Genomic DNA, 23,531 nt, shown 5'->3' with positions numbered 1-23,531 from the left:
TTGAGCTCTTAGTAACAAATAACCAAGAGCAAATAACGAGCATCATGATGGATACAGGGATTAGCGATCACACACTCATTATAGCGAGACTGAACAACAAAACATCCAAACTCACCGAAACTTAATGAAAAATACATCTATTTAAAAAAGAAGGTAAAAATTCGCTTCAAACTTTCGTAAAAAAGTGTCTCCACACCTTCCACACTAACTATGTAAGCATATAACAAATGTGGCTTAAATTTAAAGAAATAGTATTCATAGCAATTTAAGAGATTTGTACCAAATAAATTACTAAGACACATAACTGACCCCCCGCCCCCTGTGGTATACAAGTGTAGGACACTGTTGTACGAGAAGGGGGGAAAAACATGCCATATCTGAAAAACACAAAATCTGCAAGATTTATGATGTTCTACAGAAACTCGAATTTAGAATTCCAATGCAGACTTTAATGCGAACATGCTTCCAATAGTTTCCACAAGAAAACTCTGTCCACATCTGGCAGAAAATTCTATGAGATTCTGGTTCTATGTAAATTAATCCAGCAGCAAATGACAATCAATACCTGAACTGTTTGGCAGTAATGTTACTGTGACAGATGACAGGGCCACTGATGCAGGGCTACTAAACATGGTTTTCTGAAAAGCCTTCACTTAAGAAGACCAAGTAAATATTCCAGAATTCAAATCAAGAAAATCTGCCAATATGAATAATTCAGAAGTAAATATCCTTGGTGTAGTGAAGCAGCTTAAATCACTCAATTATCAAATTCCTTACCTATGGAGTATCATCTCAGTTGTACAGCTGGATTTGTGCTGTCCTTTAATAAAGATCACAGTTTGTAGCAATAGATGGAAAGGCAATGAGTAATACAAAAGTGATATCTAGTGTTCTGCAAAGAAATGTTATAGGACCTCAATTGATAAGCCAAAACATTATGGCCACTGCCTACCAAAAGATTGCATGCCGTCAGGTGACGTTGCGAGCACATGACACACTATGAAAAGTAAGCAAGCACAGCAGAGATGGATGGGGGTTACCGTAGCTAAGATATGGGCTGCAAATGTGGAAATCCACTGAGATAGTGACTTTGTCAAAGGACAGATTACTATTAGGCAAAGTTGTGAATCACGATCTTGAAAATGGTGAAGCTGGTTGAAAGTTCACATGCTGCTGTCATTAGCATCTATGGAAACAGGTAGAAGAGAGAAACTATCACTATGCACTAAATGGTTGGACATCAACAACTCTTCCCAGAACATGGTGTTTGGAGGCTTGTCTGCTCTGTAAAGTAAGATAGATGGTGATCTGTGGCATTTCTCCCAAAAGGGGACAATGCTGCTGGTGCACACACAAATGTTTCGAAGCACGCTATTAATCATACATTGTTGAACATGTAGCATCGCAACAGACCACCCGTATGTGTTCACATATTGAACCAATGACATAATCAATTATGACTACAGTGGGCATGAGACCATTTGCATTTAACCGTGAGTCAAAGGAAATATGTCGGCTCTTTGAGTGAATCACATTTTTTCTATACTAGGTCAATAGTCATCTCCACAAACGCCATCATCAAGGTGAATGGCAGCTTGAAATGTGCAGCATGTCATGGATGCAGGTTGGTGGTAGCAATATTATGCTATGGGAGACATTCTCCTGGACTTGCATGGGACGTGTGGCAGTAATCGAAGACACACCAACAGCTGTGAACCACCTGCATCTCTTCATGCCTGATGTTTTCCTCGATGGTGATGTCACCTTTCAGCAGTGTAATTGTCCATATCTCGGAGCCAGAACCGTGCTATAGTGGTTTAAGGAATATTATAGTCAACTGACGTTGATGTCTCTGTGACCAAATCCACCTGATGTAAATCCTACAGAACACATCTGGGTCACCGTTGGGTGCCATTACCGCGTACACAAATCAGCGGCCCATTATTTACACGAATTACATGACCTGTGCATAGACATCTAATGCCACATACCTCCACAAAACTACCTACAAACTGTCGGATCCATGATATGCAGAATCTGTAATGTATTTTGTTCCAAAGAGGGACAATCAAGCAATTAAGCGGGTTGCCATAATGTTTTGGCTCATCAGTGTATATAAAAGATTTAGGAGACTGTCTGAGCAGCCCTCTTAGATTGTTTGGAGACAATGCTGTAATTTACTTTCTAGTAGTCATCAGATAATAAAAAAATTTGCAAAGTGATTTTAACAAGATGTACTTATGGTGTGAAAAGTGGCAATTGATTCTAAATAATGAAAAGTGTTATGTCATTCACAAGAGTTCTAAATGAAATTTTTTAAATTTCGGTTACACAATAAATCACATCTGATTCAGCTAAATACCTAGTAAATAACACAGTAACAGCATACTGTGTATTATTTTGTTTTATTTGTACCACAAGTAATATAAAGACTGAAAATAGAAAGAAGTATTCACAGAGATATCGGACCCTATGACCAGATTGCTGTTCTGTAGTCGTTCTGCTGCACCGACTGCTGCCTGGAAACCATGCTAGCATAAATGGCTCATGCCTCAACCAAACTATGCAAAATATGCTATTTTTTCCTAAATGTTCAACCATCTGGAGCTTCTACCACTGTTACTTTCATTTCTGGTAAAGCCCTGCATACACCACGAACTTTGATGATATTGGTGATGACGAGTAGTAAAATAAGATAGAGCTAAACTGTTTCATAACTGACAAATCATAGAACAAGAATTTCACATAGATTACATAATTTCATTCTGTCATTGTATAGCATGGGTATGTAGTTTCATTGCATATATGTAGCTCAACTAACTGTCCTAATAGAATGACAATAACTAACCTGAAACTGTTCTGAACATACAACTATTGAAGAATGACTACGATAACTTGCAAAATGTTAATGTAAGTTTTTTTTATATAGATCTTGTTATTTTCATTCAGATACTGTGTTTTGTGTGTATGATTTTGATTGGCCAATAGTACAATAACAACTATATCTGTTAACAGACCTCCTACCTGGAACTCCGAACACGTCTACACGCAGACACGTGTGGAAGGGCTGGTGGTGGGCGTAAACATGTTCAGAGCACACAGGGACAGGTGCAAAAGTGCACACATTAACATGTCCAGAGCAGTTACAGGGGTTACAAACATGGTGCTTGTGACGATGATTAACATTTATTATTTTACTTGTAATACTGTAATATCTGTTCAGTAGTAAATTTTAATTTAATGTACACATAAATATATGTAATCTTGACACATTTCACATCCATGGCAAACTCATAGCTGTATGGACCAATGGAACACATAATAAATAAATATATAAATTTTACTGCCCAAATAGCAAAACTCACCAACTACTTTTTGAGTATTTTTTCTCACTTAATTCAATCAGCATAACCTAACTTCATTCAATTATACTACAATACATTCTTTACTATTCTTTTCAACACAATAACTTCTTCTAAAACACTTTTGAAAGCAGTAATCCCACAAAATAGATGGTTCAAATGGCTCTGAGCACTATGGGACTTAACACACAAAATAGAGTACATAACAACATCCACACAGAAATAATGAGAAATGTCACTGAGAAACCTGATATGCACATGGAGAGTGGAATATTACATCATGTATTTTAACATCTTTCAGAACTCTGTACCTTGCAATTTTGAGAGAAATTGTTTTCATAATGTGCTCATTTTCTAGTGTCTCTAAATGCAGTTTATAATATAAGTGCCACAACATCAACATCATAGATATGCTTAAGTAACTGGCAAGGAATCATGCAGCTCTTCCTTGAACTTACTCTCTTCCGATAAATTTGTCTGCTGCGAATCCCAGTCATAAGAACAATACTTAAGAATGGGATACTTGTTATATTTTGGTAATCAAAACCTATTTCACTTTCAAATTCACTGAATCCAACTACATTTAGAGCTATTGTTTGTCAAGAATGTCACCAAAGTTTTGAATCTACAGAGCATCTCCATTTTCTACATAGCCTCCATGAAAGAAGGAAGATCAGAATTTAATGTCCCATAAATTACAAGCTAATCAGAGATGGAGCACAAGCTCTGACTGAAGGAAGGATAGCAAAGGAATTCAGTTACCTTTTTTTCTTAAAAAAAAAAAAACCGTCCTGATATCCGCCTCAAGCAACTTACAAAAAACCTAAACTCTGGATTGCTGGACAGGGAAGTGTAGCTCGCACATATATGAATCCCAGTGTGCTAACCACTATACAGCTTCTTTCAGTAATTAACTTCTGCGATTAGTTAGAAAATACTGAGATGAATGAGTGACATGAGCAGCGATCAAAAAGTTTCTGTTTGAAGGCCATATAGTCCAGTATCAGTATGCCAATCAGGCAAAACAGCCATGAACATTTACGCAATTATTACACCAATGTACCAGGTTGAAGATAACGATTAGGTAAAACACTGTGTCTTGCTGTGCTAAGAAGTCCGTAACTACCTGCTGCAAATTCTCGTCTGACAGCAATTGTTGACTCTTCGAGGCCTTTTTAAACGGACCGTAGGTCTAACAATCATATGGGGAGAGACCAGGATTACAGGTTGGGTGCTCCAGTGTCTCCCACTTGAGTTGGCACAACAACAGATCGAGTAGCATCTTGTGTCTAATCCCAACCACCACAAAACTTGGCATACCATTTCACAACTGTGGTTTTTCACAGACATGCTGCCCGATACACATTCTTCATTCTCTAATGGACATCTAACAGTGTTTGTCATCTGGAAGTCAAAGAAAGAATAACAGCACACTCATCTGCTTGGACACATTTGGTAATAACATTGTTATACATCATGTTTCCGCATTTACAAACGCATGTTGGAAAGACACGAATACTACACTGTTCCTTTACCAATATGCTGGTGCTTATATACCTGCATCACAGTCAAGTCACATCACATATATGCTGGCTCAATGCCTCCAAAAGAGACCTTTTGATTTCCCCTTATACATACAGCTCATCCCATACCATGTTGCACCAAGAATCTATTAATGCTCAGACATACTCCATGTTGGAATTCAGTCATTATTTCTGATGCTCACAATAAGTTGATATAGAAACATGCAAAATTAAAAATGTTCCACTAACAGACATAGACATATTACTTTACTGTCATCCAGGAAAAGTACCATAATAAACTGTCAGCCCTCACAATACGAACACTAGCATAAAAACCATCTCTTGAGAATTCAACCAACTCTGAAAACATGTAACAAACTTCCAACAAAAGGAATCACTGATGGTAAAGATGTCTTACAATTACTTAGTTTTTTTCTTTATTTTGAAGAGCTCAGGCCTATTTACTGTACGGTACCTTCAAAATTGCTCTTTAGAGTGGGGAAATATATTGAGTACAATTTTGAATACTCTAAGCCCACTGTGCAGTATTTTATAAAATATTAGGAATGTAATTTGCTTTGCAATTCAAATGCAACACATTTGAGACGGCAGTAATTTTGTTTTTAGTTAGCAGTGTAATCCACACATAACTAAAACAGTCCTACAAATGTGATAAATGACCATTCACTTTGTTCCACAATCAATAATAAATCATTCTCATTCTTAGCCAGAAGCAATAGTATTAATAAGTGATAGTTTACCAATCAAACAGCCATGTCAATAGCTTCCTTCCAATTAAAAGGATGGATTCGCAGATTGTGAGAGAGAGCTTCATCATCCTTTGTATTTCAGAAGAAAAATGTTTCTGTGTTAACCTTGAAGGGAAGCACATTATTGGTTTTGAGTGGTTATTGACATACAGAGATGAAGTGTCACAATTTTTCCAACTCATAAAATTCTTACAGTATTTAATCTGAAATAGTTTTAAGATGGTTTCAAATGTAGAAGAGTGTGTGAACATATGCAGCTGACTGTTTGCAAATAAATCTGTTATTTTAACGTTTTCAAAAGTTGCTTCCATTACTTGTTATTGGTTTACAAGACCTGTGGTATAACATACCGCCTTATTCATTTTATCAAGCGAACTGAATAAAACAGTTCATCAAGGGAACAGAAATGAGGGCAAATGCACAGCATATAAATCGTGTGTGTGATGTAACAAAAAGGCTGGCAACTGGAGCAAACTTGAATAGGTCTGAGATTTTATTTCAGTAAACACATTTTTCCATTTAATTTAAGGCTTACAATCTTGTAATCAGTTCTGTAGCCAAAACCTTTTTCTTTCGTCTTTTTTCTTGTCAGTAGTTTATGTTTTTGAAGTGTGGTTTTTCATAACTTATTATGTTCCATGTTTACAACTCTAGTGTCAGACTAGCTGCTTCACTGTAAACAGCAAGTTGTGTAAAAGCTGTATCTGTCTGGAAATGCCTGTGTACTAAGTGAAAAGAAGAAACCTTCCAAAACCCATGAATCAGTCGGGAAGCTGAAACAAAAACTGAATGTAATGCATCAGTAGAGTTTAAAGCTGTAGTGACTGTTGACAAACCAGTGCCAGTTTGTTTTTTCTCCCACTGAACTTTAACTATCAGTACGGTACGTGTCTCACAAAACTTTACAATTTTTATTTAACTTGTTGTAGACTGTTTGGTTTAGGAAATGTGGATTCAGTGCACCTTGTTTCTACAAGTCTGGTACCCAGCCACTTCCCAATCTCTTTTGCATATTATTTCTAGCTAATTCTGGTAACATGTCACACATGAGAGCCAAGATCGGTTTGTGAGAAATAGGTGAATGGTTTCATTGGAAGAGAAATAGGGTGTAGCAGAGAGATTATTGGCTCCTATTCTAATTTTGGAGAGAAGATTAACCTAACTAACAAAATGAATTTTTCAGGAACAACTTGGCACAGACCAGGGTGTCAGAAAAATTAAAGTTGAGCACTATTTTGTCATTACTGACTGGTTTCTTTTGACCAGCATAGAGACATACTAATAATTTTTGTTTTCCCATATGATTCAGATTAGAGTTGCAGGCGCTGCTGAAATTAATGTGCTTGTCCATCCATACCTCTGTCTGAAAAAGTGATTCAAATAAGGAAATAGAAATGAGGAATTGCACCATAAAGGTTAATAGGTGCAGGTTTGTGACTTAGTTGGTGGTAGGAAGTTGGAAGGATTACAGTACCAGTAGCTTTTGTTTCCTGTAAATGGTAAATATAAGTTTTCATGTATGGCTGTCTAAGTAACATTAAAAAAATTGACGAAAGGGCTTCACATATGTACTGTGGATTTAATTTTATTGTACAGAAAATCTAAGTGATCAAAAATGTATTTAAATGATGAATGTTGCCAGTTCCCAGTTCACAAACACAGCAGATCATTTCCATATATACTTCAGTACTATCTTTAATTTTGTAACTGAGGAACTCAAAATTGTCCTTGACAGTTAAGGACTGAGTTGGAAATCCATAACTAAGCATTTGACTGACTATAAGTAATGTTTTGGAAATAGTTTTGTTTTATAAAGAAACATCATGCAATTCTACAGGTTTTACAACAGACCTATGCAAAGGATCTCTTACTATTCTTATGTACCTATCAGCGGATCCATTTGTTAACACACTAGTGATAGGAAACACTATTTGTCTGAAATTGGAAGGGCATACCATACATTTAATTGCACCCTGCAGGGTTACATATTTTGTGGTACCAAACTTACTTTTAATTAATTATTTCAATGATGTGACATAATACTTTTGACAGTACGTAAAAAAGAAGAGAACATGTTGCTACTGGGCTTATAAGGACATCTTCCTTAGATAATTTTGATAAATCACACAATTCATATACATTACCTTAAGCTATAATGCTTCAAGTTATAATAATTTTTAAAATACAGCCAAATCTTTAAACATTTGCTGAAATTATCAATTTTTGAAACACTGGTTGACTTAGCCAAAGCTATGAAAAACTGTACTTAAAAATCATAAACTTATTGTTAGTGCTAAAGGGATTGTCCTACAAAACTGGTAAGTTTGCAGCTCACTAAACTTCTTGTAAATTGATAAAAATAAACTCTTTTTGAAAGCATTAAGAGTTATTTTTTAATGGCAAAATCAGCTACGTATATTCACACACACTCATACATTTGAAACCGTCTTTTAAATAAAGACTTCACAGTCTTTGTCATAATTTTATTTGAACATATAGCCTGTTTCCACTTTACAGTTGTCAGATGTACTGCAAGGACGTAAAATAAAGGTATTTCAAAATATGGGAACCTAGTTCATGCAAATGGAAAACAAGTTGCTTATTACCTTATACGCCAGTGACACAGAGAACGCATAATAAGTAACTGAAATGTTTAACAAGGTGTGGGCAGTTACTGTACAGTGTGTAGTGTGGGTGTGATAGCTAGCCATTTGCCTGTCTAAACCAGTGACCACTTCCAAACTGTGAATAACTGAAAACTTAACCATCCTAGTTGGTAAGTATGCTGCATGGCACTACACATCCATAAAATTAATCATCTGCATAAAAATGTTTGTTGTTGATGCTTCTACACCCATTGCTACATATGATTGGCAAAAAGGGCAAATTCAGTTTCCTGATATAAGTAAAACTGGTGATTAACTAAGAGCATGAGCAATTATGGACCAGTCACTGAATCCAACTGAAAGACAATGGAAATTTCTATCCACACAATGTCGTATCCTAAAAATTTCCCTCGTGGGCAACTTAATTACACACACCTACCTTATTCCCTCACATGACGGTTGCAAAAAGTCACATCATGGATTCCACAAGACATCATATATGTTTGGACGTCATCCTGATCATAACCACTCAACCATTATCTCCCTCAAACTTAAGGAATCTGGAGGAACTACATGCCCTGCCTACACAGTTTATGTATCTCACAACAGTGACTTTGGAGTATCGCCATTTCCAAGTGATAACTCAACAATAAATGCATCAATACATATTCAATCCAATTAAGAGGACATGTTTCTCTTGTCAAACCATATTCCCTTCTGGGCAGGTTGATGTCAAGTGGTGTATGTCACAAAAATTGAAAAATGGGCTAACACGATTTACCATTACTAGACACACAGATCTTAGTATCAGACAACTGACATGTGTCTTAGTTCAATAGTTCGCTTGCACTGAATGAAACTGCTGAGCACCCTGGTAGTCTAGTGGTGTATGTCCAAATGTCCAAACACTTGTGGGAATCAGGTCTGCTACCACTGTGTCATAATGAGTAAGTTTGTGATTAATAAAATGCAACATTCAGATTTTCTGGCCAAGATTTTCAAGGGCTTGTCACCAAGGGGGGTAAAAAGAAAAATAAAGTTGCTGGAAATGAAAGCATATAGCTGAAAATATGTCACATCAACTATGACAAATCTCATGGAACATCTGTTTTTCATAAACCAGAACAGAATGTCAACAATGAAATCCAGGAGCTTGATTTGAGGAAAGGGCATGCTTCTGTGAACAGTGGTGGATGCATGTCAATCAACGTTGCTCAGCTTCAATTTCAAACAGCTTCCCTGATGAAAAAATCCAACATAGAAGCAATCAAAAGAATATGGTAGACCTATCGTACTTTATACCTCCTTGTCAGCATAATTCCTTTCTAGGTCTACAATGCGAGCATGGCAACATTTCAAACACAGAGGAACAATTTTATGAAACCATAACATAAAAATAATGACACTGTCTGAATTTTCATTTTGCGTTTTTCAATTTTTCTTTCCTATTCCTTTGTATCCCTAACAATGAATAACACTTCTGTTTTTTGCTGCTCACCATATGGCGGAGATGCTGAGTCCCAGATAGGCACATTAAAAAGACTGTCACAAAATAAGCATTCGGCTGACAAGGTTTTGTCAAAACACACACACACAAACACACACACACACAGTCTCTGGTAGCTGAACCAAGACTACAAACAGCAGCAACACATGAGAGAGGCAGAATCTAAACAGACCCGAAACACACTCCTGAACCTTTCGTCCAAAACACTTAGCCCAACAGAAGTATCAATCCTTTTCAAATACCTCATCTTTTTCCCCACTCCCAAATGCAGGACTAGTTAAAGATCTTCTCTCCTTCTCTCGGCCCCTACAGTGGAAACACTTCCTCGCCAGCAACTCAACCAATTAGACTCAACCGAACACCAATGTTGAACCCTGCCTGACTCAGTTCAATCCTCCATCCAACCATGATCCACCCCCACTGCCCCCAAATCACCCCGTTACCTTTCCAGAATTTCTTAACCTCGAACCTTGCCTTGCCATCATTCACCAAATCCCACAACTTGCTACCTAACCTTCCATCTCCAGAAAGAACCACAATCCATCACCTAAAAACTGATTCTGACCTTATAATCCTACCTGCTGACAAAGGCTCCACCACTGTTGTCTTGAACCACAAATATTATCTGGTTGAAGGACTCTGCCAGCTATCAGATTCATCCACCAACAAACCCTCCCACAGTGACGCTGTTCCAGAAATCCAGCAGGGTCTCCAGTCTCTCCTCAAATCCTTAGGCCCATCCCAGAACCTCTTCCTGGAGTCAATCTTCCTCCTGACCCCTACTACTCCCTGCACACCTACCTTCACATGCTTTCCAAATTCCATAAACGCAAACACCAAGGCTACATCATTTGGGCACCTTACTGTGCCCCCCCTGAGAGTATCTCTGCTCTCTTAGAGCAGCCTATTATCTGTAGCCTACTCTCCTATATATAAGATACCAACAATTTCCTCCACCGACTCTCCACAGCTCCTGTTACTTTACCACACAGTGCTCTGCTCATCACTACTGATGCCACCTCCCTTTACACTAACATCCCTAATGCCCTTGGCCTTACCACTATTAAACACTACCTTTCCCAACGCACGATGGATTCCAAACCAACAACCTCCCGCGTAGGTGTCATGACCAACTACACTCCTGGAAATGGAAAAAATGGAAAAAAGAACACACCCACCATACTTGCTCCGGACACTGCGAGAGGGCTGTACAAGCAATGATCACACACACGGCACAGCGGACACACCAGGAACCGCGGTGTTGGCCGTCGAATGGCGCTAGCTGCGCAGCATTTGTGCACCGCCGCCGTCAGTGTCAGCCAGTTTGCCGTGGCATACGGAGCTCCATCGCAGTCGTTAACACTGGTAGCATGCCGCGACAGCGTGGATGTGAACCGTATGTGCAGTTGACGGACTTTGAGCGAGGGCGTATAGTGGGCATGCGGGAGGCCGGGTGGACGTACCACTCAACACGTGGGGCGTGAGGTCTCCACAGTACATCGATGTTGTCGCCAGTGGTCGGCGGAAGGTGCACGTGCCCGTCAACCTGGGGCCGGACCTCAGCGACACACAGATGCACGCCAAGACCGTACGATCCTACGCAGTGCCGTAGGGGACTGCAGCGCCAGTTCCCAGAAAATTAGGGACACTGTTGCTCCTGGGGTATCGGCGAGGACCATTCGCAACCGTCTCCATGAAGCTGGGCTAAGGTCCCGCACACCGTTAGGCCGTCTTCCGCTCACGCCCCAACAACGCCTCCAGTGGTGGCGCGACAGGAGTGAATAGAGGGATGAATGGAGACATGTCGTCTTCAGCAATGAGAGTCGCTTCTGCCTTGATGCCAATGATGGTCACATGCGTGTTTGGCGCCGTGCAGGTGAGCGCCACAATCAGGACTGCATACGACCGAGGCACACAGGGCCAACACCCGGCATCATGGTGTGGGGAGCGATCTCCTACACTGGCCGTACACCTCTGGTGATTGTCGAAGGGAAACTGAATAGTGCACGGTACTTCCAAACCGTCATCGAACCCATCGTTCTACCATTCCTAGACCAGCAAGGGAACTTGCTGTTCCAACAGGACAATGCACGTCCGCATGTATCCCGTGCCACCCAACGTGCTCTAGAAGGTGTAAGTCAACTACCCTGGCCAGCAAGATCTCCGGATCTGTCCCCCATTGAGCATGTTTGGGACTGGATGAAGCGTCGTCTCACGCAGTCTGCATGTCCAGCACGAATGCTGGTCCAACTGAGGCACCAGGTGGAAATGGCATGGCAAGCCGTTCCACAGGACTACATTCAGCTTCTCTACGATCGTCTCCATGGGAGAATAGCAGCCTGCATTGCTGCGAAAGGTGGATATACACTGTACTAGTGCAGACATTGTGCATGCTCTGTTGCCTGTGTCTATGTGCCTGTGGTTCTGTCAGTGTGATCATGTGATGTATCTGACCCCAGGAATGTGTCAATAAAGTTTCCCCTTCCTGGGACAATGAATTCACGGTGTTCTTATTTCAATTTCCAGGAGTGTATATTCTCACCCACAATTACTTCTCTTTTGAAGGCATTACCTACAAATAAATCTGGAGTACGACTATGTGCACCCGCATGGCACCATACTATGCCAACCTATTTGTGGGCCATCTAGGGAATCTGTACTAAACAGAATATTAAACAAATCACCTGGTTCAGACATGCTATCCACATTCCTCCAGAACATCACCTTGTCCCCTGTTTGCTTCACCTGGTCCCACTCTACTGAACAAGCTTCTTTCCTTGTTGTTGACCTCCATCTCAATGATGGCTACATCAGTACCTCTGTCCATATCAAACCTACCAAGCACTAGCAATACCTCCACTTCGATAGCTCCTACCCATTCCATACCAAGAAGTCCATCCCATACAGCTTAGCCACAAGTGGTTGTTGCATCTGCAGTGGTGAGTGGTTCCTCTCAAAATACACCAAGGGTCTCATCGAGGCCTTCACAGACCATAATTACTCTTCCAACCTTGTACAAAATCAGGTATCCCATGCCTTATCTTTCCTGTCACCTGCCACCTCCCAAAATCCCACAGTCTGGCCACAGAGGAGCATTCCCCTAATGACGCAGTACCATCCTAGAATGGAGCAACTGAATTACATTTACTGCCAGGGTTTCCGCTACCTCTCGTCGTGCCCTGAAATGAGATTCTCTACCCACTACCCTCCCCCCCCCCCCCGCCCCCTCCAACAGTGGTATTCCGCCACCCACTAAACTTACGCAATATATTAGTCCATCCCTAAACAATACCTGCTCCCCCACCCTGGCCTCTTCCTTACCCCAAACTCAGTTGCCTCTCCCATCATGTGCTGCTGTTCGTAATCTGGCTTCAGCTGCCGGAGACTGTGGTCACTATTCCTGGTAATGCATTACAATGCCAACACAAGAGCTGTTCCTAGATAGCAGAAACAAAAACTTTTTTGTCCCACATGATATCCTTATTCCTTTTGTAATCCATGGTTTATTTTTAAACTTACGTTTGATTTGAGTTACCTTAGGGGAAAACAATTTTCGAAAGAGGAAGTAACTTTATTAATAAATACTTCTTATTTTCCATTTGAGTCAGAAAAATTTTAAACACCTATCCAGTTCATGTCTCTGAGCAATTCCCTAAAATTCTCAATTTTTGACTGATTTATTACCCTGCTGTACTCAGATTTAATACTTTTTTATCCTGATAAACTACAACCTTTAACACAAGGTGCTGCATGTCATGATCAGATATCCTATTTACTTTTGGTTTTGTGATATTACTTTTTTCCCTAGATTTGTCTACAAAGATATCATCATCAGCAGTCTCAGAGCATTTACATAACCTGGTTGCTAAGTTCACAGAAGGAATTAAATTGAATGACAATGTTACTGATTGCAATAATTGTTCACTTACAGAGCTTTTCAAAATCCACATTAAAATCACCAGCAACCATTTTTTTTCTTTCTTTTTTTTCCTTCCTGTGAGATGGGACAAAAGAACTTCCAGATATTTATGAAGAGGTTAAAGTTTCCTGAAGGTGCTCTGCATATACTTACTATTATAAAGGACTTATTATGAAATAAAGCTTCTAAGTGCTGCTCTCAGCAAAATTTAATTATGTCAATATTCTTGAAATTGAAACAGTTTCCTTTCTCCACATTTCCTCTACAGAAGTAACAAGTTAACTTAAATCCTGTAACATTTAACATGTTTATACACTATGAAATACTGTAAGGCTGTGGACCCAAGTAAACAGTAATTAAACAAGGAGATTGATTGGAGCAGGGTTGAAGGTGTATCCTGTCACTTTATGGTGTTCCATGTGTGTTCAACACAATGACACACAATATGACTTGACCAGGCCACACAGCAATAAACATCAATTATGTCCCTCTAACTGGTCCAAAACAGTTCATGAGGTACACGACAGCACATTGTTACGTTCAACATTAATGTCAACTGCGAGGTGCAGCAGGCAAACAACTGGATTCACATGACTGGAAAATAGCTTTCTACATCATTTGCCACTGGCATACAGTTAAAAGCACATCAACAGCCCCATGTCCACATCCTATGCCAGAACACCTCTCCTATTTGCCTAAACAATGTCCTGTTGGAAAGCAGGTTGCACTGCCTCATATGGATTTCAGTACACTCGTACTCCGACACTGGCACGTACTAAAGTGTACCACCGAGCGAGGTGGCGCAGTGGTTAGACACTGGATTCGCATTCGGGAGGACGACGGTTCAATCCCGTGTCCGTCCATAATGATTTAGGTTTTCCGTGATTTCCCTAAATCGCTCCAGGCAAATGCCAGGGTGGTTCCCTTCAAAGGGCACAGCCGACTTCGTTACTCATCCTTCCCTAATCCAATGAGACCGATGATCTCGCTGTCTGGTCTCCTTCCCCAAACAACCCAACCCTAAAGTGTACCAAACTTATTAAGAGGATAGGGAAGCTGTCTGCAAGCTTCGAGTACACAACAGACGTTTTACTCTTCCTGAGTTTCTGTCTGTGTCCTGCAACATGTGTGGGGCAGTGGCTTCTGTAACTCATAGTGAGGTGATGACCATCGACAGTAGGACTGTATACCCAGTGTTGTTATACAATACTGACCAGGAAAGTGATTTGCTACACTGTCGCTTTTCAATCCACTGTGACAATCTACAATAACCATTGACTATCATAGCTGATGACTGACTAATGATAATATGTTTGGGTGCATAACAGCTAGGTCTCCAGAACCCTAACAATTTTTTTTTTGTTTAACTGTGGTAAAACAGAAAAACTTCAAGGAGAATTAAAATACTGCTGGACTAAAAAAAAAAAAAAAAAAAAAAAGAGGATGTATCAGTCACTTTGCAACACACTAAAACATGCAGCCCAAAAGCTTAGGTTTGAGTCCTCAAAAAACAATTTTTTAAAAGCTTTACTATACTTGCTCATTGTTAGCTAAAATAGAGGGCAGATCGCCACTTAAATTTGATCCCACACTCTCACTGAAATACAACATGCGCTCAGTTAGAATGTGGCATACCACAATTTGTGTGCCATAGCAATCACATACGGTGGGGGGTGGTAGTCTTGCAAAAAATATAAAACCATGAGTTACACGAATAGTGCACTATTTGGAGGTGGGTAAAGGTTATACTGGAGTGACTGATATGAGGTATGTGAAAGTCAGATGTTTGGTGTCACCGAGTGCAACTTATTGTCCCTCACTGCCAGTCACAGCTGCATGACACTTTGACTCAATAATGAGATAACAGCCTCAAGGGAATGGCACATTGTGGTCCCTACAGGTCTTCTTTGCTGTTTGCTCATTTTCCCAAGCTTCCATGTAGATTGGTAAGCATTTCCCCTTTTGCTGAAGGAGGAGCATTTTGTCTTATTTTTTGTCCCATTTTCTATGCTGGGTAAATTTACTGCAATGCCTGTAGATCACTAAGGTAGTTGGAGTAATCATCTTTGGGTTGAATCTCTTTCTTCTCATGTTTGCTTTAACAATATGTATGTTTTTGGGTAGGGTCCGCCTTTGCCGAAACATAATTTTGTTTTTTTAACCCAAACATGTTTCAATGCAGTTGCAGCATTTTCAGTGGGCTTTTATTTTATGGCTGTTAAAGATAAAGAATATTCTTTACTGTTTGCATACATGTAAATATTAGTTTTTAAAAATCATAATTACAGATATTTGAAGAAACACACAAAACTATAAATTCAACTTTTTTACCACATGGTGTGGTTTTCCCGATGTATTATGTTTCTACAGTGACTGTTTTGTTTAAATAATTTGTATACTTTAAGGTGTAAGTGGTTGCAGATGATAAACTGTGAAACAGAACAGTCACTGTAGAAACATTACACATCAGGAAAACCATACCATGAGGTAAAAAGGTATGAACTCATAATTCTGTGTGTTTCTTCAAATATCTGTAATTATGATTTTTAAAAGCTAATATTTACATGTATACAAACAGTAAAGAACATTCATTATCTTTAACAGCCACAAAATAAAAGCCCACCGAAGATGCTGCAACTGCAGTGAAACATGTATGGGTTAAAAAACAAAATTGTGTTTTGCTAAAGGCAGACCCTATCCAAAAATATATGTAGTTGGAGTACTTGAGAAACTTTTTTTGCTTTGATTATGCCTCTCTCAAACCATTTACTTCAGGATTGCATGTGGTTCTGCATTAAATATAGGGCATAATCACTGGGTAGGAAAGATCCTGGTGCGAAGGTGAAACAACAGCCATCAATCTATATTATTAAAATTGTGAGGCTCATTTAAAATGTTGTAAGACGAGGACATAAAAAATTCAACCTTGAGTGCATTTCTTCACACAGTTGGTCCCAACTAAAATAATTTTGGGTGTCTTTAGAAGTCAAGATAGATATCTACTCCACCCTGGGCATAAAACTTAAATATGACGCACATCCTTTTCTAAAACACAGTGCTTTGTGCAGATCCCAATTGCCATTGTTGCTTGAAGTCAATAACTGAAAAGTCTTTTCATTGGTGGTCAAGCAGCAATGGAATATTCAGGTGCCTGTAGTGTGGATATCATTTCATAAGATTGCAATGCCAAGCTAAGCATTTACTAACCAGTCTCAGCATGAAGGCTGCAAATAAGACTGGTCCTAAAGGCTCATTATGGACAAGGGAATTCTCTAATTATGCACCATTTCGAACATTTTTAAATTAGAGGCTCTTGCAGACTCATACACTTTGTACACAAAACTGAGACATGACAGTACAGCGTCTTCATAAACCTGGAGTAAACAGATGTAGTTTGTTCCCCATGAACTGTTATCAAAGCATTCCAAAATATTTAGAGCTTTCGCAAACAGTGTTTTCAGGCCCACAAGGTATGGAAACCAGGTAGGCTTAAAATCAAAGGTGAGAACCAGAAACCTCACTCATTCCTTAAAAATATCAATAGGTCCATCATCTTCAGTTCACCAAAGAAATAAACAAAACATGAATGGTTAAAGAGGACACACACAAACCTTTCAAATGAAAAATTAAAACTTTTTTTTGCTCATTCCTCGAGCTAGCTTTCAGCTGTAACTGAAATGTTGCTTTTGTTGCACGTAGAGGAAAAAAAATCATGAGCAAGAGATGAATCACAAGTTGTAGACAATAGAGAATCCAGCTTTCATATGAAGAAGGGACAGCCATATTCTTCTCAACTGGTGGAAATGAAGTCCCAGTTGCCTCTCGCAGTGGACATTCTGTGGCATGGAAAAGATAATAAGATGGACCCAGACTGATACTAGTGGTAATACTAGTGTAACGTTCTGCCATTGTCTAGGCTATGCCTTGGACATTGGTCTGGAGAGTGATTCACATTACAACAGCCTCTTAGAATTGGCTCCACAGCATCCAGTTTGGCTTACTGAACACCCACTATTGTGGCTTTCTTTCAGACACTGTTTTCTGGCTGGTGAATCAAGATATGGACACAATTACTGGAGTAAAAGTCATTGAGTAGTAGTAGTAGTAGTAGTAGTAGTAGTAGTGTGTGTGTGTGTGTGTGTGTGTGTGTACAAGGCAATCTGCTTGATGATCTGATGATAGTTCATTCATCTAAGACTTAAGTGGCACCCAGTAGAGGGAACATACTGTTAACCTATGATGCACATGCACGGATACAGTGACTGCTTGTTGGCTGGTGATGATGGGGAAAACACTAAGTGGTGTGAAAAGTCTCTTCCTTTAGCTATCTCCCCACTACGATCATTGTTTTTGCAGAGGCTTTAGCCATGTATGTAGTGTGAGGGCATCAGAGAGTTCAAACTGACACCAACAAAATTATACACACCTGTCTTCCCTGACCTAGAAGCCTTATTTCCTCCACATGCCCTGAACCCACTGAACTTCCATTTAAGTATAGCAGCAATCTTATCAGTGCATTTTTTCCTCTTTCTTTTGTTCTCTTGTTCCTTGGCAGTGACGAGTTTGCTGTGGAGGGGAAAATGTGTGGGGTATGGTGATGTTACTTGAGAGACTTGCTAGTTCCCTAAGGAAGATGTCAATGGCCACATCATAATACAATTTTTTGTCTGTCTTTCCCTGTCCTCTGTGAGGATGCTACATTTACAGGTGAAGTTTGCTGTGGTTTGCCTTTCTAGCATTATATTATTAACACGTTAAAATCAGTAGCATACTAGCAGATGTTAACTCATTTATTCTGTTAAAAGAGTAGTGCACTTCCTCAGTGGCACTGAAACCACTAACGAAAGGGGAAAATCTCTGACACTTTAAACATTATTCACTTCTTTAAATTAGTACTGTATCAGGATATACAAAACAAAACAGATGACTAATTATATAGTTCATAATGCTTACTCAGTAGGCATGACAATGTACAAAATCAAAAGGAAACGTAAAACTGAAACATTATACAAACACACCAGTGTTTCCCAAAAATGTTAGCTGTGTTTTGATCATGCGTTCTACAGTTAGGTATTCCATCTTTTTTTCCTACACCTGACAGAAATTGCTGATTGCTCATATGAATCTTAAGATGTCAACACTACAAGAATTAATCTCCTCCTCCATGCATAAGTTTCTATACCTGTAACATTGACAAACAATATGATAACATCACCAAATCTTTATTTCCTGTTACTTAGAAACAAAAGTGATCAAAACATGCTGCTCATGTCAATCACACACCGAACTGCAGAGATGTACATGGACTGTGACTACACATGTCAAAGCACTAAAACATTTCATGTGTAGCAAGGTGTACAACATTATAACTGAACTGACATACTGCAGTTCCATCAACACAAAGAGATTTGAAATTATATCAGCAGTCATAAAGTTTCAAAACATTAAAAGAAAAAAAAAAGTGTGGAGAATCACCATGTCTGTCTTTCATTAAAATGACTGAAAACAATAAAACTTATAAACTGTTTAGCAGAGTACGGGCTTTCACATATTCAATACTTTAATAAAAATGTCTTTATTCAGTTTTTTCATTCTTTATTCATTGTAATCTATATGTATCATTTACAATTTCTCACAATGTGTGTACCAAATTAAATGTATACACATCAACAGTTTGAGAAAATGCTCTGTGCCAAATATGAGAACAGATTTGATGAGGTTTCATCAAACACTAATCTTCACTAAATTTACACAATATTTGAAGACAAACTATTACAATTTTAAAAATCAATCTGGGGTGGAAATGCCATATAATTTTACCCCTCTTGAATAAAGCCCTAACATAAAATAGCTTTTTACAAAATAAAATATTAATGTCAAAATTTTATATATATCTATACATTTATTAATTTTCATGTTCTGTGAAATTCTAACTTTCACTACAGCATCATCCTCTATTACTTTTGGTTAACTGATGAAATATCACTTTTGTAGCAATCACTTTTCAGTTTTTCTTTTTCCTAAAGCATGTTTAAAGAGTTCCTGCAAGCGAAATAAATATCCTCAGCCATAAAAGTGAATTAGGTGAGATAGAAAGAGAAAAATATAAATTAAAACATAATATCAAGAACAACAGTAGACAACAAGAAAAATATACAGGAATGAACTAAAATAATGAATTCAGAATTCGGAAAGATTACTCCAAATGTATAAAGTAAAAAATGAAACTACTAACAAAGTGAACTCAACTATAGAAAAATAAAAAAAAAAAAAATCAAGTACTTCACTACAAGTCTAAGAACAGCCTGCTACCTATTGTTGTTACTAAAGTAGATTACATAACAAAATTAAAACAGTTTATGTCGAATAAATGTTGAGAAGAAAAGTATAAGAGTTTTTGGACAAATAGCACTCAAAACTGTGGAAGGAACTTTAACTTAAGACTGCATGTCACTGGTCAAAAATGCTTTACATTTTCAATATAGATTCACTCACTCCCCCTCCCCATCAGGAGGAGCAATTAAACGGGGACACACAAATCTATGAACTAGCAAATGATAGCATTACATGTTTCCCTGTTATTTTAGATATAGTGCATTCAGGCAGTTTAAAAGAAATATATATTCTTTTCCAAGAGTGTATTGGTCAAAATTAGAAAAAAAGTTCCTATCAAAATATGTGCAGAAACATATGCCACTGTAGACACAGAATACTTTTCACATGTGCTATAAATGTTCAGTATTCCTGCTAAAGTTTGCTGCTCAGTTATTATTGGTTGTGTTTGTCTCTGTATTTATTTTATTGACTGTCGTGCTGATGTGGCTCATAGAAGTTACAACTGTTTCTTGCATTAGACATTCCTTATTTACATATTGATTTCAAAATAAGATTAGAGATTCTGTACCATGTGAATAACATAAATATGGAAATGGAGTTCTATTACTCCACATGGGAAATGGCAGGCCTCATATTCTGCTATGGTTCAGTCAATGATATTAATCGACAAGCCCTTGCCATGTATACTGAAGAACACCTGCAAGCCTCACAACGCATGAAGATAAAAATAAATAAAAAATCTACGTTACTTAAGAAACATTCAGACACTTTGCACCACTGACATGGGATTCCAGTAGTCTTAACACAATACACGTTTTGAAGAACCCAACTTCAATGAAACAGATTCTCTCTTTTTATCAACCATACAAATTTTGCAACATGTGTTTCACTATTGTCTGAGAGTTTTCCTTTCTATTCCTGTCAAACAACACGTAAATGTTAGATGGGAATAAATGTAATTCAAAATTGCAGTCATCGTATTCAGAATGTTTCAACAAAAATATGTATATTAATGGTGCATGATGTTCTTCATACTGCTGTGCAAGAGATTTTCAGAAATTTTGTGTGATTTTTTGTGTGTTTTATTTATTGTGCCTGTATATCGGCGCTTTCCCGCTTGGTAAATATTAATCAAATTGCGTGCATATGGAGTATCATCTCAGTTGTGTGACTGGATTCGCGATTTCCTCTCAGAGAGGTTACAGTTCATAGTGATAAGACAGTAAATCATTGAGTAGAACAGAAGTAATATCTGGCATTCTGCAAGGTAGTGTTGTAGGCCCTCTGCTGTTCCTGATTTACATAAATGATTAGATGATAATCTGAGCAGCTTCCTTAGATTGTTTGCAGATGACACTGTAATTTACTGTCTAGGAAAATCATCACACGATCAATTCCAATTAGAAAATGATCTAAAGAGAATTACCTAGGAATTACAATTATGAGCAACTTAAATTGGAACGACCACATAGATAATATTGTGGGGAAGGTGAAACAAAGACTGTGCTTTGTTAGCAGAAGACTTACAAGATGTGACAAACCCACTAAAGAGAGAGCCTAAATTACACTTGTCCGTCCTCTGCTGGAATACCGCTGCGTGGTGTGGGATCCGTACAAGGTAGGATTGACGGAGGACATCGAAAAAGTGCAAAGAAGGGCAGCCTGTTTCGTGTTATCGTGCAATAGGGGTGAGAGTGTCACTGATATGATATGTGAGTTGGGGTGACAGTCACTAAAACAAAGGCACTTTTCTTTGTGGTGAGATCTATTTACGAAATTTCAATCACCAACTTTCTGTTCCGAATGCGAAAATATTTTGTTGACACACACCTACATAGGGAGAAATGATCATAATAATAATTTAAAAAAAAATCAGAACTTGAATGGAAAGATTTAGGAGTTCCTTTTTCCCACGGACCACTCGAGAGTGGAATGGTGGAGAAGTAGTATGAAAATGGTTCTATGAATCCTCTGCCAGGCACTTAAGTGTGAATTTTAGAGTAACCATGTAGATGTAGATGTAGATTTTCAGCATGCCCTGTACAAGTCATCCGAGATCCTGATTTGTGTGTTCCGGACAGGTATTCTCAACTTTATTTCGACAGCAGTCTCTCTCTCTCTCTCTCTCTCTCTCTCTCTCTCTCTCTATGATTTGCTTTACAATGCAAAAACAACTAGGCTCATACGCGTCTACATCAGAACTGTAGAACACAAAGACAATGAGGGGAGTTAAAAATGACTACACGTTAATCCCAAATGATGGAAGAGAAGACAGCTAAAAACAAGGACATAAAGAAAGGTCTATATAATATACCACAGACAAATGGAGGTCTCGAACTAAAAATTAAATGGCCTTCACCATATTGCCAAGACAGATACGATGTACAACGTGGCTGACAGCCCACGTGTCGTTCACCAAAACGGCTGATAACACACACGGCAAACAAAAACGAGAAAGTAAGTGGTTAAAAAAAGGGCTTTCTGTCAGGAAATAGCAGACCATCAAAGGTTGAGCACAATGAGTAGAACGTGGTGGGGCAGCACCACTTAACAAATGGCGATGGCTAAAAACACAGTAGCCAATATGCAACATAGCTAAAATAATTTCCTCGCAGTGAGAGGGCAGCGTGGTGGTCATCCAAGCCACTGGGAGAGGCTTAATAACCTGGACCTTTTCCCATGAAGGGAGGGCCAGTGGTGATGTCAAAGTGACACCACCTGCTGAGAGACAGTAACACAGAGATCATTGGAGGTAATGTAAGAATTAGAGGACTGAGGTACAAGGATGGCAGCCATGACAGCAGCGTCAGAAGCCTTGTTTCATGTCAGACTGACATGACCAGGAACCCACATAAACATCACAGAGGCTCCATCAAGAGTGAGCAAGTGACAGCTTTCTTTGTGGCATTGCACTATGGGATGGATGGTGTACAGCACAAAGAGACTTTGAAGGGCACTGAAAGAGAGGGCGCAGATGACGCAATTGAAAAGCATGAGTCATTGGATGCACTGTGTGGCCTGATACAGTGCGAAGATCTCTGCTGTAAATACTGAGCAGTTTTCCGGAAGCCGATACTGGAAAATGTCAGTGCCAATGACGAAGGCACACCTGACACCACAGTCAGTCCAAGAGCCATCAGTGTACAAAAAAGGTATTATCACAAAGTTCCATGTGACGGTCTTGAAATTGAAGGCGATAGAGCGAGGCTGGAGTAGTGTCCTTAGGAAGCGAGTGAAGGCCAAGGTGCACATGCACCACTGCAAGAAGCCATGTCATGAAGGGTTTACACTCCCCGGAAAAGTTGTGGGGTAGCATGTAGTTGAGCTGCCAAAGCAAGAGTCGAAAACGAACTCCAAGAGGTAATAGAGAAGAGGGACACTCCCCATACTGGCGATCAAAGGAGTCATTGAAGGTGGCGACATAGGATGGGTGGCCACATGTGGCACACAAATGGCATGCATATCTGCTGAGGAGAAAGTCATGGTGGTAGGACAGTGGTAGTTCGGC

The 23,531-nt window shown here is 39.1% G+C and overlaps 1 protein-coding gene across 8 annotated transcripts in view; it reads right to left on the bottom strand.

The window, feature by feature from the left end:
* LOC126297733 (uncharacterized protein DDB_G0271670-like) overlaps positions 1-23,531 on the bottom strand; it is a 177,219-nt gene that overhangs the window by 64,056 nt on the left and 89,632 nt on the right. For 2 of the 8 annotated variants that reach the window (XR_007552573.1, XR_007552572.1), the window contains one exon: positions 19,268-19,729. The exons of the other annotated variants lie outside the window; for them this stretch is intronic. The gene's annotated coding sequence lies outside the window, so the exon portion shown is untranslated. Of the gene's footprint in view, positions 1-19,267; positions 19,730-23,531 lie in introns of those variants that run through there. 8 annotated transcript variants of the gene reach the window in all.

This window comes from Schistocerca gregaria, chromosome X (assembly GCF_023897955.1).
Source record: "Schistocerca gregaria isolate iqSchGreg1 chromosome X, iqSchGreg1.2, whole genome shotgun sequence".
Taxonomy (NCBI): domain Eukaryota; kingdom Metazoa; phylum Arthropoda; class Insecta; order Orthoptera; family Acrididae; genus Schistocerca; species Schistocerca gregaria.
This window is presented reverse-complemented; position numbering and strand designations above follow the sequence as displayed.